This window comes from Macrotis lagotis, chromosome X (genome assembly GCF_037893015.1).
Source record: "Macrotis lagotis isolate mMagLag1 chromosome X, bilby.v1.9.chrom.fasta, whole genome shotgun sequence".
NCBI lineage: Eukaryota > Metazoa > Chordata > Mammalia > Peramelemorphia > Peramelidae > Macrotis > Macrotis lagotis.
In genome coordinates this window covers 550,483,257-550,502,346 of record NC_133666.1, presented here as the reverse complement: position 1 = coordinate 550,502,346, position 19,090 = coordinate 550,483,257, and the positions used below count along the sequence as shown (strand labels likewise).

The following is a 19,090-nucleotide window of genomic DNA, read 5'->3' as shown; positions in this document are numbered from 1 at the left end:
AATGTTTTAATGATAGCCTTTTTTTAGATCACAGTCATTTCTAGTAAAAAGATACTTCTTCTCACCCATACTTCCTCTTCCCTGGATTAAATCTTCCCTTAAAACAAAAATCATTAAACAAAAATGCCCTTGATCTTGTCATCATCTGCAATGTAAACAACAATCTGCCCTATCAGACTTCCTCCTATTTTCCATGTGGACAGAGGTATGTTTTACTAACTATTCTCTAGAAATATTATTAGTTTTTTAATTGCTTAAGAATTTAACTTCATTTACCTATTGTAATAGTTATTTAGTTATTATAAAAGTAATCATAGTGTTAAAATTTTTGCTTCTATTTTATCAAAAATTTTGGCTTTTATTTACATTGTTTTAGTCATTGGGTGTACCTTGTTCTCTGGGTTATGCTTATTTGGTTTTTCATCAATTCATACATCTTCCAAATTTTTCTGAATTTCTCATATTTATCATTCTTCATTGTGCAATAACATTCTATGACATTCATAGACAAGTTTTTTTTTGTTATTCCTCAATCAATGGACACCTATTACATTTCCAGTTTCTTGCTAATACAAAAAGTGTGATTGTAAACATTTTGATTTATATTGTTCCTTTGCCTCTTTCTTTGACTTTCTAGGGTCATAAATCCAGAATTAAGATCACTAAATTAAAGGATATTGAGAGTTTATTCATTGCTAGGCATATCCTCCAAGGAAGTTGATGACACAAAGAAAGGTTCTATATATACCAAAATATTTATTATGGTAGCATTGTTTATAGTAGAAAAGAATTTGAAACAAAATAGATGCCTAAACAAATCGAGGTTCACAACATGGAATATTATTGTGCTGTAAGAAACAACAAAATTCAAATACAAAGAAACATAAAAACTTACTTGAACTGATATGAAGTGAAATAAACAGCCAGAAAAAATGAAATATATACAACATAAATGGAAATGGGAAGAAAAACTACTGTTGTATATATATATATAACAATTGAAAATGTATATTGCAAAATTATTTTTAAAAAAAGTTTGACCTCAAAGAAAAGATGTGAAAAATACCTTCTCCAACTCCTTTAAAGAAATTTGGAAGGGAGGGGGTTAGATTCCATCATCATGCAGCAAATAATTATAATAACTAAATTTTAATGTATTGATTTGTTTTGATAAAAAAATTCTCAACTCCATCATTTTTTTTTAATTCTTTGTGATATGGGATGGCTCTCCAGAAGGGGTCAGAGAAAGGACAAAGATGAAAATTTAAGTGATATAAAAACAAAAATAATCAGTAAACATCTACTGAAAAGCAAATTGAAGTATATTAATATAATAGAATATTACCAAAGAAACAACAAATTGGATAAATACCAAGAAACCTGGAAAGACATAGAAATTGATGCAATGTAAAGAAGGCAGAACCAGGAAAACAATAGCACAATAACTAAAACAAAACAAATGGAAAGAACATTAAAAAAATTGAGTCCAAAAATTGTAAAATTAAATGACCCCAAATTTGCACCAAAGGACCACAGTACATCTACCAATATACCTCTGCAATGGTGAGGGTTCTGATATGTAGACACATTATCAGATTTTTTTAAAGCTGTCAATTACTTTTGCTTAATTTTTTTTTCTCTTATTTTTTTTTCTTTTACAAAGAATGGCTCTCAGAGAAGGGGAAGATGGAAAGATACAGGGGGAAATGATGTAAAATCAAAAGATACAATGAAAATCTAATTTTTGAAATGTAAATGTTCCTATAGATTCTATCTTGTTTTCATTTTCTTCTGTACCATCTTACAAAATGTAAAGGAAAGCCTCAAGTTGTTTTAAATAGCACATCAATCAATTGACAAGCATTTTTAAGTACCTATTATGTGACAGTTTTATGCTCCCTGAACTCAAGATATTACCCAGGATCATGAGAAGAGATGTCAGAAGGATTCTCCTCTACTGCATCATTTTAGAAATGAAAATAAGGCCCAGGGAAGTTGAGTGACTTGTCCAAGTCACAAAATCACAGCTCCTGTTTTTTCCCTTTGGCTATCTCCCAGATCTAGAATTCTAACTCCTCATCTCTGCCTCCTGGTTTCCTTCAAGCCCCAACTAAAATCCCATCTTATCCAGGAAGTCTTTCCCAATTCCTTCCCTTTGTTATCTATTTCCTATTTATGCTGCTTATAGCCTATTGGTCCATAGTTGTTTACAGAGCGTCCCCAGTTAAACTGTGAACTCTTCCAGGAAAGAGATTGTACTTTACCTTCCTTTGAACTCCCAGCACTTAGCATAAAGCCTGGTAAATGTTGAAGTTTAATAAATGATTACTGGCTGACTGACACAGGCAGCTTTAAAGGTGATATCTTAACTCTAGTCCTCAAAATACAAAGCAAGTGATTCTTCCCACTATACCATTCCGCAGAGACAACACGCACACATATAAAGATATTACCTAAAGTTTATATGGAAAATATAATTTGAGAGAGTTGAGGAAAGGCACTTGCAATGAAGAGACAGGAAAGACTTCATGTTATCAGATAGTCATTTGTAATTCTTTTGAAAATTTCTTTTTTCCCATCTTTGATCAATAATCTGTCAAGGAATGGTTTCAGGTATTATATCTTTTGGTTAATAATTCCCTGTATATCTTCAGTATCAGACTTTTACTAGTAGTGTTTGAAACAACTATCTTTCCTACTCTTTAGTGTCTCTTCTCATTTTATCTTCATTGGTTTTATTCCTGCAAAAACTTTGTAATTTTTATGTAGTCAAAATTATCCATTTTGTCTTACATAATCTCTTCTAGTTCTCTTCTCCTTATGACTCTTCCTCCTAGTCAAAAGTATTTTGTTCTCTGGTTGTGGTTGTTTTGTTATTCTGGTTTTGTTCTCTAGTTTATTTTTTATGATGTGACCTTTTGAGGTCAAGTAACTATTCCAAATTGATTATGGTGCATGGTATAAGCTGTTGGTCTAAATGTCTTTTATCCATCAATCTCTGTCAAAAAAAGAATCTCTTTTCCTACCAAGTTCTTTTTTGGGGCTTATTACTTCTGTATCTTGCTTATCTGCTCTGTTTCACTGACCCACTCTTCTGCTTTTTTTTTTACCATTAACCAAGAATTTCAATACATAATGACAATATTGCTTGAAATCTGATATGGTTATGGCCCTTTATTCACACTTGTTTTTTCCATTATTTCCCTAAGTAACTCTAAACCTTTTATTCCTCCAAATGAATTTCATTATTATTTTGTTGAGTTTTACATAAGATCCCCTTGGTAATTTGAATGGTATAGCACTAAATCTATAAATTCATTTAAGAAGAGTTATTTTTATTAAATTGCTAAGTCTCAGTCAGAAGAACTGTTTTTCTACTTATTTAAGTTTCCTTTTATTTCCATAAAGATTGTGGAGTAGTGACATTCATATAAATATGCAGCAGTCTTTGTAATGAAGAAACATCAGACACTTCCCATCATTGTCAAACAAGATCACTATCAGCAGCAGTAAGGTAAAAAAGTGAAATTGAGGTACAAAAAAGAGGAAAAAATATCTATTTCTAATTAAATTATTTACTTGGTTAACTCTAGAAAATGTTTTTAAAAATCAAGAAAATTAATAACTTCAATGAAATAATCAATACAAGATCATCTGATTTTCTGTATATTTCTTTAAAATAAAATTTAAAATCCAGGAGGGAGTGGAATTCAGTTTAATTACAATGATTTATTATTTATTTTCAAGTATTTATCATTATGTCCCTATTAAGAGTCAGATGTTGTGCAAGGTCCTATACTCAAAGAAAACAAAACAAAACACTTCTTTCCCAAGGAGCTGACATTCTACATAATTTTAATTTATCTTAGATTGTAAAGTTTAAAGTATACACCTTGCAGTGGCATAATATCCCATCTCCAAGTGATCAAGAATTGAAGGAGATACAAAGGTTCCCCAATGAAGAAGAGTCTGAGGCTTTTGTACATAGATGTCAGCACACAGGCTTAAACATTTAAACTTTTGTACATGGACTTTTATGAGAACTCTATAGATACAGTGATGCTGGCTTTAATATGTAAATATGTATTATAAAACCCTAAATGAACATGCTGTCAGTGCAATCAACCAATCAGTAAGCATTCATTAAAAAGGGGAGAGACTAGCACATCCAAGTACAGGGGAGCATCAAAGGAGAGAAAGGAGACTATAGAGGGTGTTGTCTTTGAGGAACAGTAAGAACACCAGTTTGTTAGGATCATAACACCCAGGAAGGGGGAAAGGCTGCGAAGGAAGGAAGGAAAACAAGCTGTGAAGAACTTTATATGGCTAACAGACAATTTAGTATTTTATCCTAAACTCAATAGAGAGCCACTGGTGAATTTGAGTGCCTGAATCCCCAATTACACAGAGCTCATAGGTCCTATTCTAATCTAACATTGCCGGGGTTCTAAGTAACTTGATGTAGACAGATAGAACAAAATTAAAGATTGCTTTGAGAGAAAAGGAAGGCAGACAGGAGTGGCAGGGGGAAAAAAAACTCCAAAACTTTTCAGGAAGCTTTAAACCTGAGTAGAAGAACTTAGGAATAACCTGGGAATTGGCCTATAAGAATGGAAAAAGAGAAGATTAAATATCCAGTTTATATTGAAAGAAAAATGCTAGCAACTAGGTAAGGGCAAGAGACCCACATTCAAAAGGGTCCACATAAAAGAATTCTTGGGGAAAGATATAGAAAAGGCACCAGTGGAAAAGGTGTTTTAAGAAGTCTAGGCTCATAAACTTTTAGGTGAAAAGAACTTAAATCATATAGTCTAAGCTCTTCATTCTACAAATGCATATGGCTCAAAGAAGTTAAAGAAAAGAAATAACATTTAAAATTACAACAAAATGAATTGGATATGTGGGAGTTAATCTTCAAATACAAACATAAAAATTTAATTACAATTTCAAAATAATTTTTATAAAAATGAAATAAGGCCTAAATAATTGAGAGATAATATGAATAGACTGCATTCATATAATAATATAAAAATGTTAGGCTGGTTTGGTCCCATATTCCTCAAATTACTAAAGAGGTTTTTTTTTAGAATTAGGTAAAAATTTTAAAAAATCATTTGAAGAAATAAAATTTCTCACCAGGCTGTACTCCTCTGGATATTTTCCACCATGCTTCAGAAATCTTTCAATCCTGTAAGGTCACTCTAGAATTCATACCTCTGACTTACTTTCAAGATCCCAGGACCTTTCCTCTGAGACTTCTATACGAATACAATTAATGCAATTAGAATGAAAGAAAAAGATTGCAATTGGGGAAATATTTATGTAACATCAGAGACCCAGTGCTTGAAGGATCTTTGAAGATGATCTATTCTAGAAATGTCAAACTCACCAATAAAAAGACTGCCTAGTGTAGCCTGAACTAGGATAAAATGCAGGTGGGAAATAATTAACAAAATAAATTAAAAAACAGTAAAACATAGGTTAATTAATGGTAAGTCATTATACAGCCTGAAGGAATCTCTTTCTATTTGAATATGATAGTATTTATCTAGCCCAAAATCTTCATTTTTTATAGATGAGAATTTAGAGACTCAGAAAAATTAAGTGAGCTGCCCAAAGACACATAGGTAATATTAGAAGCAAGAATAAAAACTAAGTTGACTTCAAATCCAGTGTTCTTTGTATTGAATCCTCCTGACTAGCCTAGCATCCCAAATCTAAAAGAAATTGACACAAAGCTATAAATTGAGGGCCATCCATAGTCCATTAGGCAAGTGGCAAGGCATATAAAGCTTTTTCAAGAGGATAAATATGAACTATCAACAATCACTTGGAAAAAAAGAGTTCAAAATCACAAATAATTGAAGAAATGTGAATTAAAACAACCTCTGTTTTTATAAATATTTTAATATATATTAATAAAAATATTATTTAATATAAAATGAGAAAACTCATGGAAGGGTTAATGAAAGACAGGAATGCTAACTCACTTTGTTGTGAGTTCAACCATAATTGGAGAAAATTTGGAATAATATATGAAAAGTTGCATAATTGTCTATATCCTTTGATCCAGAGATCTCACATTAGGGTTCATACTCTGAGGAAGTTAATGAAAGTAAAAAGCAATAAAAGTAAAAGCAGCATTATCTGTAATATTAAAAAGCTGAAAACAAAATAGATGCCAAATGCCCAGGGAATGGTTGATATATAATTATTGCCTTGTAAGGAATTATCAAAATGAAGAATTCAGAGAAATATGGGAAGACATAAGGGAAGATATAAAAAGTTATGAAAACGGAGGAAAGGCAACAATCCAGTTAGGACACACCTCTACCTCCTACCCCCACCTTCTCCAAAGCATTAAAGCCTGGTTCTGGTACAGTCTAATAAAATTCATAGAGTCTCATCCAGTCAGACCATGTCTTTAATTATAAAGTATCTCAAGAGGATGGTGGAAAGATAATTTATTTAAAATACAAAATACAAAATCAAGGTAAAAATGGTGAAGATCCTCAAGGCCTGTAGCCCAGGATATATAACCAATATTCTGCTACTCATCAGATCATGAAATCAGAGCTAGTAGGGAGCTTAGAGGTTATTTAAGGGACCCTTCCTCCATATTTTATAGAGGAGGAAGTGAGGCCAAGAAAGGTTTGCCTGAGATTCTGCAGAATATAAATTATATTTCCAGAAAAGTCCAAGTCAAGATTTGACACCTTGCCTAGGAAACCCTGAAATTCTAAAATAAAAATTGACCCCATAAATCATTCAGGTGTTGTGGATTTCGTGACTAAAATCTGTTGGGTTTATCACAGGAATCCTGTGCTCCTGTTCAAACTAATCCAATAAACACATGCTAAAAATTTGACTTTATGAACAATTCTGAAGTACCACCTCACATCAGATTGACTAACATAATAGAAAAGGAAAATGATAAATATTAAGGGAATGTGGGAAATCTGCGACACTAATGCAGCATTGGTAGAGTTGTGAACTAATCAACCATTCTAGGGAACAATTTGAAACTATGCCCAAAAGATTATAAAACTGTGATCCAGAAATAGTACTACTACTACTACATCTGTATCCTAAAGAGATAATTAAAAAAGAAGAAAAGACGTATATATACAAAACAATTTATAACAGCTCTTTTTGTAGTGGCAAATAATTGGAAATTCAGGGGATGTCCATCAATTAGGGAATGGTTGAAGAAGTTGTGGTATATAAATGTGATGGAATACTAATGTTCTAAAAATGATGGGGAGGCAGATTTAAGAAAAACCTGGAAGGATTTACATGAACTGATTACGAGTGAAATGAACAAACCATAGGAACATTGTACACAGTAACAGCAACATTGTGTGATGATCAACTATTATGGACTCATCTCTTCTCAGCAATACAGTGATTAAAAACAATTCTAAAATACTTGTGTTTGAAAATGCCATCCCATCCAAATAAAGAACTATGGAGTCTGAATACAGATCAAAGCATACTATTTTTACTTTTTTATATTTGTTTTTTGTTTTTTCTTGTGTTTCCCTTTTGTTCTGATTTTTCTTTCATGATATATGTAATATGGAAATATGTTTAACATAATTGTGCACATACAACCTATATCAGATTGCTTTCTACGTTGGGGAAGGGTGAGACAAAGGAGGGGAGGATAAAATTTGACAAAAATAAATATTGAAAACTATCTCTACATGTATTAAAAAATAATACATCAAGACAAAATTTTCAAATCACCAGTTCATACTTCTGAGGTATTTTTAATATCTTGATTCTGTTATCTAATAAGATAGCTATCTTCTTCAGTTGTGTTTCATGTCCAAATAGTTTAAGTGCACCATTTTTTCCCTTCAAAGATGTCAAGGATGTAATCTAGGTTTTGTTGTTTTCACTCTTTGCTGTTATTCTAGAATAGGTCTTTAAAATAAATTCTTGTTGAAAAGAATAAAAACATACTATTTGTATGATACTGCTAGTTTCTACAGATACAAAGACAGTGGAAAATAGTCCCTGTCTTTAAGGAACTTACTGACAGATACAAAATATCAAACAGAAAATTGTATACCTAATAATTCCAGAATGGAGAAGGGAAGAGAAGGGAAGAAGAAAGGATTCTTGAAAGGTTGATATAAGGACCTGAGGAAGAGTAGGGGAGAAATTAAAATAAGGCAGAGTATAGAGGAGACTGAGATGAGATTTCCTTTAAGACTGAACAACTTATCGGAGATGGAGAGAGAGAGAGAGAGAGAGAGAGAGAGAGAGAGAGAGAGAGAGAGAGAGAGAGAGAGAGAGAGGATATGAGTACAGTATGAATGAGGTTATGAACTTGAGTGGCTGAAATGATGGTGATGATACTCTTAAAAGCAACTGGGAAGGGTGGAAAGAGAAAGGAGTTCTACAGATTCTAGAAGAGAGAAAGTCTCAATAAATCCTAAGCCAAGTATCAAGGGGAGCACTGAATTTCTCAGCACGAGTACTATTGCATCTTTTCCTAATGTCTAATCTCAGAGTGAAAGAGGAACACCAATCAGGATGGGAAGCAGCTAACCATGCCATGTGTTTTCCTCTGCCTTATATGTTTTTTTTTCTATTTGTACTTTTCTCATTTCAGTCTTTGATGTTAGTTTCTAAGTTATATCATCGTGTGCTACAAGCTCATAAAAAATTATTTTTAAAAAACTTAAGGAGTAAAAGAAACATTTCCATAACAAATACAACAAAAAAGATGATTTCTTAGTGATGTGGTTACTAAGGAACATGATACCTCCAATATCTGGGACATAATCATATATACATTATAAAGATATATAAATATATACATATATTTACATACATATATATATATATATAAATGGCTATAATCATGCAAATTAGGCTTCCAAATAGTCAACAAAACTCTGGTCCAACACCCTGGGCAATTATCAAAGTTACAGGACATGTGATATCTTTCAGTTATCAATCTGAGATTATAAAAGGTTCTATTAACTGCAATCTTTCAATCAAATATCAGTTTTGGTTTTGCTGGGCAGTCCTATACCAGTGTCTCTCATGCTGCACAATCAGTTCCAAAGATCTTAAGATTGATGCTCAGGGTGTCCCTGTGTGCTTCTTCCGACCCCCTGGGGTGGTGCTTGCCCTTTGTAAATTCTTCATAAAAGTCTTTTTTGGCAAATGTTCATTTGACAATCAAACAACATGGATAGCTCATCATAGTCATACTCTCTGTATCTATCTATCTATCTATCTATCTATCTATCTATCTATCTATCTATCTAAATACCCTTTCTATATGTTCCCTTTTATCCACTATGCAAAAGAAAGCACATTAGACCTGACATGAGAGAACCTGAGTTCTAATCCTAGATTTGAAACTTATTCCTTGTGTGACCTTGGAAAAGTCACTAAGCCACAATGAATCTCACTTTCCTCATCTGTAAAATGAAGAAACTAGACAAGATGAGCTCTGACATCCATTTCAGTATTAAATCCATAATTTTATCTCCTATATATTTTTGGTGACCTAGATTTTCCTCTCATTGTTTAGTCTATACTCAAAAAGTTCTAAGAACTCCTGTGAACCATGAATCATTCCAAATTCAGTGATCTCATTTGCCTTTTTCAGAAAGTGATATATTCAAGGTATATTGGAGCCAATTCTAATCTTCTAGAGAATCGATTATTAAATTTTTCAGTGTGAGGATTTATACCTCAGACATTGACTTATGCTACAAATCAGGGCTTGATATATTGCTTAATTGGTTGTCCAGATTTAAGAAAGTGATGGAGAAATTTTAATAATGCAAACTAAATTTAAAAGTGTGCTCAAGATACTATTTTTTTAAAAGAACACTTGCAGTTAAACATTTTACCAGCACACCCCTAGATATATTAAACCAATTTATGTCTTCAGACTGTTGAATCTTTAGCATACAAACCTGTTCCCATTTGGCAAGTTCATCAACCATCAGCCCTTAACTGCACCTAGGTCATTATAAAACGAGCAAAGAAACAAAAAATCTGGGGACACAGGATTATGTCAAGACTACAACTTCAGTGCATTAAGAGAATAAGATCTAGATAGAGCTAAAAGCTAGATAGGCAAGAGGTTTAACAGCTTGATTCAGGACACATGAATGGGTTGTTTGTTTTTAAAATCAAAGTGGCTTAGGGGAGGGAAAGAGAGAACATTTTAAAGCTCTAGCTTGGGGCAAGTCATAAAAATGGTTGCCGTAATGTTTTAGGGTTGTTTTTTTTTTTTCATAATATTGTGAGCAGTAGGAAGGTCTACTCCATCATATTACTCCTTAGGGCAGAAAGTTACAGTCTCCTGAGCTAAATCAAACTGGCACCTTGCAGTAGTTTTTCTGATGGCAGCAATTGGTTTAGGCCGTCCCAGGGCTTTCCCACTTGGCAGATTAAAAAAAAAAAGGCAGCACAAGACTTTAACTCATTTTATGGGTTTCTCTTTTTTCCCCTAGTTACCATGAAATTAAGAACATGAAATCTGAAATTTCCATCTTCCTTGTCCTTTAATTAGGGGGCTATCTATGCACAAGGAAGGAGATACAGTCTACAAGTTATCATCACTTTGAGGTGCTCCTACTAATGAAAAAGGCACCTGGAAAACCACTTTGAAAGTATTTTCACCTCAGTATCATGGATCTGGAGATAAAAGAGACATAAGAGATCATTTTCAACAATCCTCTTATTTTTATATCTGAGGACAATGGGATTTATAAAGAGTACATATCTACAAAGAAGTTTATGCACATAAAGAGGTTTATACATTTAAAGAGCTGTGTGTGTGTGTGTGTGTGTGTGTGGAGAGAGACACAGAGCGAGTGAGGGAAGGAGGCAAGGAGGGAAAGAGAGGTGGGGAAGGAGGTATTTACATGTCTAGCAGGGGAGGAGGGAGGTGGTACAATGGACAGAATTCATTCCTGGAGTCAGGAAGATTCATCATATTTGAATTAAAATCTGATTTCAAATGCTATCTGTATGACCCTGACCAAGTCACTTAACCCTATTTGCCTGAGTTTCCTCATCTGTAAAATGAACTGGAGAAGGAAATGGCAAACCATTTCAGTATTTTTGTCAAGAAAACCTGAAATGGAATCACAAAGAATCAGATATGATTGAAACTACTTAACAACAATTTAACAAAAAAAAAAAAATTACTTGCCCAAAGTCACACAGGACAGAACCAGAATTTGAACCCAGGTCCTATGATTCCAAACCAGTTCTCCTTCTACTTAATGTTTATTGGTTTATTGATTGATTAACTATACCATGATTTTCAGGGTCATTAAATTAAAAACAAAGAATACAATATAATGATTTCATTGAGCCTGGGTAAGAATTATTCATATAGATTCAACTACATTCTGCTTTCAAAATTGACAAATCTGTAAATAGCACTGACTATCTTTCTATTTGGGTCAAAGCAAAAGAATTTAGTCAAATTATAAGTGAACTACAGAAATTTTTCAAGTAAATAACCCTCACTAATTTTTTATTCTCATTAAATCTTTTTCTCCAGCAATCCAGGCTCAACCACCAACCAAGATTAGATTATCATTCCTACTATTGTACATACCTATACCCATACTACAATTTACTCACAATCCACACACACAGCTGAAATATTATTTAGTTGTTTCAGTTATGGCCAACTCTCATAATCCCATTTGGAGTTTTCTTGGTAAAGCTACTGAAATGGTTTTTCATTTCCTTCTCTAGCTTATTTTACAGTTAAGGATTCTGTGGCAAAAAGGTTAAGTGATTTGCCAAGGGTTCCCAGAACTAATGTGTGTGGGAGGGTGGATTTGAACTCAGGTCTTTCTGATTCCAGGTCCACCACCTAGCTGCCTTTGGCGGGGGGGGGGGGGGGGGGGGGGGGTGGCCGTAAATCAGAAAGTCTATTTCAAACCACAGAGAATATTTTAGGCAATAAGACTTGAAGAATTCAAAGTTATACATAAACCAAAAACAAATAGCCCATTAAACTCTATATTCCCACGCACTCTTGTAAGGTTAAAAACAACTTTGTAGGATTATCGAATAGATATTTCACATTCACCTCAAACCATAGTGTTCAAGAAACTTGCAAATTCAGTTCCCCTGGTCCTCCAAGAGATCGCTTTCTCTTAGTAGTCCATTAGCTTTAATATGATCTTAGCTCTCTTCTCCTCTGAGAAGGAGGTTATTAAGGAAATCCTTTCCAGATGGTCAAATGGTACCAGACTCCTCTTCCTCCTTAACTGAAACTTCATATAGATCATTTCCTTCTCACTCTCTCTCACCCTCCATCTCCAATATGTGGCCAAGCACTTCCGTTTCTGTCTTCATAAGTTTCATAATACAGGAATGTATTCACTTCCTTTGCTCCTCTGACACTGCCACTACCCTGGGGCAAAGCTCATCAGCTCCTACACGGACCACTGCATATTGGATTATTGACTGGTCTCTTTTCCATAATTTTCACCTCTCTGCTGATCATCCTCCCCACTCAGCTGTCAAATTAATTTTCCTCAAGTTGAAGTCTATTTTTTAAGCCTTCCCCCATGTCAAATCTTCTGTTCTCCACTTTATATATCCCTTGTTCCTACAGTCAATGTTTATGGGGCATCATAGTCAAACCTTTCATCATTCCTGTTCCCCTTGACAAAAAGTCTAAAATTGTTTCCCTTCCTAATCTCTGTTTTTAGCAGTTGGTAAAAAAGCATATGAAGCACTGTGGCCTGGAGTATGGAAGACTCCGGTTTAAATCTGACCGCCAACACTCACTGACTGTGTGACCCTTGAGCACAATACCTAAGCTCTGTCTGCCTCATTTCCACAACCATTAAATGGGGACAATAACAGCACCTATCTAGCAGGGTTATTGTGAAGATCACATGAGAATATATGTAAAAAGGCTAGACCAGTGCCTGACTAAAGTTTATATTAATAAATAAATTCTTATTCACTCATTTCTTCTTGGTTACTTAACAAGGGGGTTAGGGGGGAAACAAGGACTCTCTTCTGGTTTGGCTTTCCCATTCCAAGAAGCATATGACCTTGTAATCCAGTTCTCCAAATATTTACAAAACTCCTATTAAGTTCATGGCACTAATTCAAAGATTAAAACAAAAACAATATTCACATAAAATCTCTTTTGAAGAACTTATGAACTAACCGGGAAGAGAGAGGGAAGGCAAGACATATTTAAGTATGATAGAAGGTAAAAAATGAATAAGGTCATGCCAAAAGAAGACAAGGGAAAAATGCTACATTAAATTTGATAAAGCAAAGATCTTTATCAGTTTGGGGATAAGGAAGGCAGGAAGCATCAGAAGAAGCTTCTGATTTACAAAAACAACTAAAGAAGTCAGATCCCTACTGAATTTGCCCCACTAGGCCCCACTTGCTCCAGATACATTGAATTCAACTATTCATAATAACTAAAGCAGGTAGCATTGCTTTCTTTTATTTTACTTTTACTCACATGCATAAAAAATATTGCTTAAAATATGTATTTAAAAAAAAAACAAATATTTCAAAGGTCCCTTCCATCTCCAAAAGTCCGTACTCTGAAATCTCAAATGTATGACAATGTGTCCCAAACTGAGTGGGGGAAAATTATGGAAGCCTCAGTCAGGACTTTAATTGAAGCAAGTGAGTCCTAGAGAAGTAAAACTATGGCATTATAGAATGAAGACATGTCTTCCTGTTATGCCAGAAGAGAAAAGGAAAGACACAGAATTGGAATTCACAACTAATTGCCAAAGAGAAGGAATATTCAAAGAACCACAAGCAAATTTTCTTGGGTAAGGAGAGTTCCTTGGAACAGTTTATAGTTCTGAAACAATAAATTGTTAGCAGAGACAACATTCTATAATCTCGGACCATTGGCCACATTTTTCTAACCCTATCCTTTAATCTAGCTTTCATAAAAGATGCATATATCTAATAACTGATGTCATTATTTAGTGTATATTGTGTTTGCTGTTTACTCTATCCATCATGTCCAAATTTATGTGATCTCCTTTGGTATTTTCCTGGCAAAGATACTGGAGTTGTTATTTCTTTCTCCAGCTCATTTTACAGATGAGGAAATTGAGGTAAATATGGTTAAGTGACTTGGCCAGGGTCATACAGTAAATTTTTAAGGCCAAGTTTAAACTCAAGTTCTCCTGACTTCAGACCCAGCATTCCATCTACTATACCACCTATCTGCCCTTAGTTTTATCTGGAATTTTTTTTTTTCCTTTCATTGAGATCTTATTTTAGTGGTGTGATCTATATTCCAGGACAACTCACTCAATTCAACAAACACTCATTAAACATTATAACAGGCACTATATTAGATGCTGTTAAAAGAAAATAAACAAAAAAGAGCTGTCTCTACCTTTAAGGAACTTACATTCTAATAACCTTGATATAAACCAACATGGTAAAATCATTGAATTTTTAATTCAACGTTTATTTCCTCAGTATAGTTGATGAAAGGGAAGACTCAACTATCTGGCATTACCTAGCTATACGATTTTAGGCAAGTCACCTAATCTGTCTGAGGTACAATTTCCTCTTCTATCTATAGTTGAGTCACACTCACTGGCTAGAGAACTGATGCCCAGAGATGCTATAGAAACTGCCCAAGGCAATTTACATAATACAGTCCAGCTGCCCCAGAGGATGATGGGAGAAGAAAAAACAAATGGAAAGTAATGTAGAAATGCCTTGTTCAACCAAAAGACTTAGTTTGAAGGGATAACCCAAGTGGAAGACCTACTCTCTAGGCAATGAGGGAACAAGGAAGTAAAGTACTACAGAACTGTCATGAATCAAGCCAAAGAAGAGAACTGATTGGTTTGGAGCAAATATTCCAAAAACCACCTAAAAAGACTCTTTGTTTAGAGGGCAGGGAGGTGGGGTGAAGAAATAAATGTGCAGAAGATTTCAATAGGTTGGAGACAGTTAATATTTGAGAATATGTCATGGACTCCTCAAAATACTGTTTTCAAATGAATAAAAAATGTGTAGGCTTATAAAGAACAGATAAAAATCATCAAAGTATCTCTCTCTCTCAAGTTCATATAGAACCCCTGAAATCTATCTACAGATCACTTAAAAGTCCATGGACAGGGGTGGTTAGGTGGCGCAGTAGATAGAGCACCGACCCTGGAGTCAGGACTACCTGAGTTCAAATCTGGCCTCAGACACTTAATAATTACCTAGCTGTGTGGCCTTGGGCAAGCCACTTAACCCAACTGCCTTGCAAAAACCTAAAAAAAAACAAAATCCATGGACACAAGATTAGAAACCTCTGTTCTGGAGGTAGGAAAGAACTATACTTCTTCTTGAGGCAACAATACAATCCTTTCCACATTCCAAATGTTCAAAAGCTGGTACTATTTGTTGGAACAGAGTCAAATATCTGTGAGTTGAGAAGCAGACAGTAACAAAAATGATAGAGGAGAGAATTTGACAGGAAAAGATCTGTGAAACTCAGAAAACCAAGAAAAAAGCAAATTCCAGCCTTTTCCTTAATGACATAGGTCACAAGTAAAGCAAGAAGGGAAAGTGGGTAGCCCCTTGAATTTCAGCACAGTTGAAAATGATTATTTTACATGTCCTTCTCTCTATAAATAAAACTGTTGTGTTTGAAAGCCTTATGAACATAAGTATTTTAAGAGGATCACTAACAAAGCCTGGGAGAGTCCCAGATATTGAAGTGTCCTGGCTACCCACCAGAGCCTGAGCAATGCATTATACTAGAGAGGCCCCCAAAGAGTATCAAAGCCTCTGACAAGAGCAACACGCTGTACAAAGGGAACAATAATACTTGTAGTATGTGCTTCATAGGATTGATATGAAGAGCAAATGAGATAGTTTGTTAAGTACTTTATACACTTTAAAACATCATAGAAATGTTGGCTAATGTCATGGAAATGTTAACTAATGTGATTGCATGATGATGATGATTTGTTTACAGTTCAACATTAGTGGGGTAAAGGAAAAATATAAGCAGATATTTGTTAAAAAAAAAAATCTTTCTCCCTTTAAGTAAAGCTACACAGTGTTCCAAGTCTTACCTCTGTTTTAATAGCTTAGAGCTCCCTAAGATTTGGGGGGCTCCCTGTGTGTGAAATTAAGATGGAGAGAAGGGACATATTAAAATTAGGGGCGATCATTCACATTGCTAAATCACCAGATGCTTAAGATGGTTAAAAAAGATATATTTAAATTAGGGAGTGATCATTCACTTTGCTAAGTCACCAAATGATACCTTAAATAGCCATGATTTAAAATATAATTCAATGATAGCCATCTTTTAAAATACAATTCAAATCATAAAAATCTTAGTTTATACTTTTTATCTCCAACCTCCATAGTTAGATACTTAAAATTAGATGCTTAAAAAGCACCTTCTTCATAGAAACTCCTGTAAAATAGAGGAGTTGCAAATAGTAAAATCTCCATTTTTCTCCTTGAATAAAGTAAGGCTTAGAGATTGACCCCAACATCTAGTCAATAGCACAACTAGAACTCAAAGTAAGACCACCTTTGTCCTGATGAGGATTCTCTCCCCAAAGCTTTCTTCAGGTATGCCAACAACAAATATAGATTATTCTACTGTCTATACCTCATGTGTTGTTATTAGATAATGCAATCAGAGATATAGAATTGTAGAGGTGCTCAGAAAACATTTAATCCAAAGACTTTATATCCTATCCCACCATTTCACAGATACTGAAACTGAACCTCAACAGAAAGAAAATGATTTGCCCACATTCTCAGGAGTTGTCAATTAGTCCACTTTAGCAGTTGAGTAATTAAGCTGCTTCAGATAAATAGCATACTCATATACATAAGAAGTAAAAAAAAATTTTTTTGGTTTTTTCGCAAGGCAAATGGGGTTAAGTGGCTTGCCCAAGGTCACACAGCTAGGTAATCACTACGTGTCTGAGGTCGGATTTGAACTCAGGTACTCCTGACTCCAGGGCCAGTGCTCTATCCACTGTGCCACCTAACTGCCTCAGAAGTAAAAAATTAAAATCATAAAATAATAAACAAAATTAATGGAGTCATAGATTAAAAACTGAAAGGGACTTCAGAGGTTATGAAGTCAAGTCCAACTCCCTCATTTTACAGAGGAAGAAACTGAGGCCCAGGAGGTGAAGTCATTTGCCCAGAGTCACATAGGTGGCAAGCATTAGAGACTGTGAAAGATGGGTTCTTTGGGGGAAAAGAAAAAAAGGAATTCTTCCTAACATAGCCTCATTTTGGAGGAAGCATAGGCCTAACTGATTGGTCTACATTTAAACAGATTGCAATTGTGTGTCTCCAGAACATCTGGGGCCAGCCTGCCATATCCTCAGAAATCTTGCAAGCTTAGAGTTTTCCCCCTAAAAAATTCTTCTGAGTAGAAAAAACCTCAAATATGTCTTTTCCCATGCTGTCTGTCAATAAATGAAGAATTCCTTTATTCACTAACATTTCTTAAGATCCACAATTTATTAGTTTGTCTTCAGTAGGTACTCTGAGAGTCAAAGGAGTAAAAAAAAAATGGTTGAGGGTGGTCGAGACAAAGAGGCAATCCACAAATGAGGGAAGGAGAAATATTTCATTTTATCTTAATGACAACCCTAGGATCCCCATTTTACAGTTGAGGAAACTAAAACAAATGTCCTACATTTAACCATAACAGGGAGTCTTCCTGAGTCCAGGCTCAGAGTCCACTGCCCCACCTAGTTTTAAACCCAGCTTAAAGGAGCACAACAAGAAAATAAAATACGATTTCCAGTTCAAGGAGGCTACACAATTAGAAAACAAATCAGAATAGAATGCTAAAGTAATGTCTAAACACAGTGTATTCTTAAAAGGAAGGATCCCATTTGTACAGGAAGAAGAGACATGACCAATTGCTTCCCCTAACAAGATTCTTAAGAAATTGCTTAAACTTCCCTCCTAAGAGGGTCTCAGTTGTTTTGTCCTTCTTTGGCCATACTTCATCTCTCCCGGGATTGGGTGGAGGGGGATTAAGTAAACTGTTTCCTAGAGGCCATGAATAATGCCCTAAGAATAGGAGATCTGGGCTAGCCCCCTGTCACTTGGGCAGACTGGGCTTGAGCTTCCTCAGTGAAAACTTGGGGCGCTCAATCCGGTGCTGAATGAAATTCCGCGGTACCAAAGGACCAGCGTCTCCTCCCTCCTCCTCCCCACCCCCACCTGGATGGCTAAACTCCGGGAGAGCAGGGACTGTTACGTTTTTTCCACTATCTCTAAAGCCCACACAGTAGGCGCTTCATGCGCAGGATGCTGTCGTGGCCCGAGAGGACCACAGACATCACGGGGGATGCGCTGGCTTGTAAGCCCCTCAGGAGAAGGGGAGTGGGGAGCATCCCATCCTTTCCTCGGGTCCCCACGGAAGGCCTGCTTCCTATTCTGCTCCCCAGGCTTGCGGCCCTCCTGCTTCCCCCCGGATTCCCCTACAAACGCACGAACCTGGGGGCACGCGTGGACAGAGGCGGGCAGCGGCCGGGCGTCCAGGGGCTGCAGAGGGGAGGGCGCCCGGGCCGGGTCCTCTTCTGCCTCTGGAGCTCCGCCAGGAAAAGCCTTTCCCCTCCAGTCCCGTGACTGTGGCCGAGCCTCCGGGCGCTGCGCTGACCGCGGCCGGGAGGCGGCTCCGGCCCCTTTGGGCCACTTGCAAGCGCCTAGGAGGCCCCGCGGCTAACGCACGGCCCTCGGGCAAGGGACGCTGAGAACAACCCTATTCCCTCCACCCAGTCGCTCTCACTGGAGCTCATTCTGCCAACCGAGTTGGTTCTTGACCTCCATTATGGAAGAAGACCAAAATGAAATCGCTGTTTTAGAGACAGATTACAGTGTTTCTGGCTGTGTTTGAGTTAGAACGCTCCAGGCGGGCACAAATAGTCCATGTGGATACCTGGGATATTTACTTTAAACTTACTTCTCTCAAATTTCAGCCACTTCAATTCTGCCTTGCTCAGAACCCCTCTGATGAGGGCACCCCGTGCTGTGCCAGTGTCTTCTACCCTGCTTCAGGGTCTTCTGACCTTTTTGTGATCGCTTA

The 19,090-nt window shown here is 35.8% G+C and overlaps 1 protein-coding gene across 1 annotated transcript in view; it reads right to left on the bottom strand.

Annotated features, from left to right (window-relative positions):
* The window catches only part of CPQ (carboxypeptidase Q), a 634,822-nt gene extending 616,178 nt beyond the window's left edge, over window positions 1-18,644 (bottom strand). The window contains exon 1 of the mRNA XM_074200426.1: window positions 18,502-18,644. The gene's annotated coding sequence lies outside the window, so the exon portion shown is untranslated. The remainder of the gene's footprint in view (window positions 1-18,501) is intronic.
* Between the last annotated feature and the right edge of the window lie 446 nt (window positions 18,645-19,090).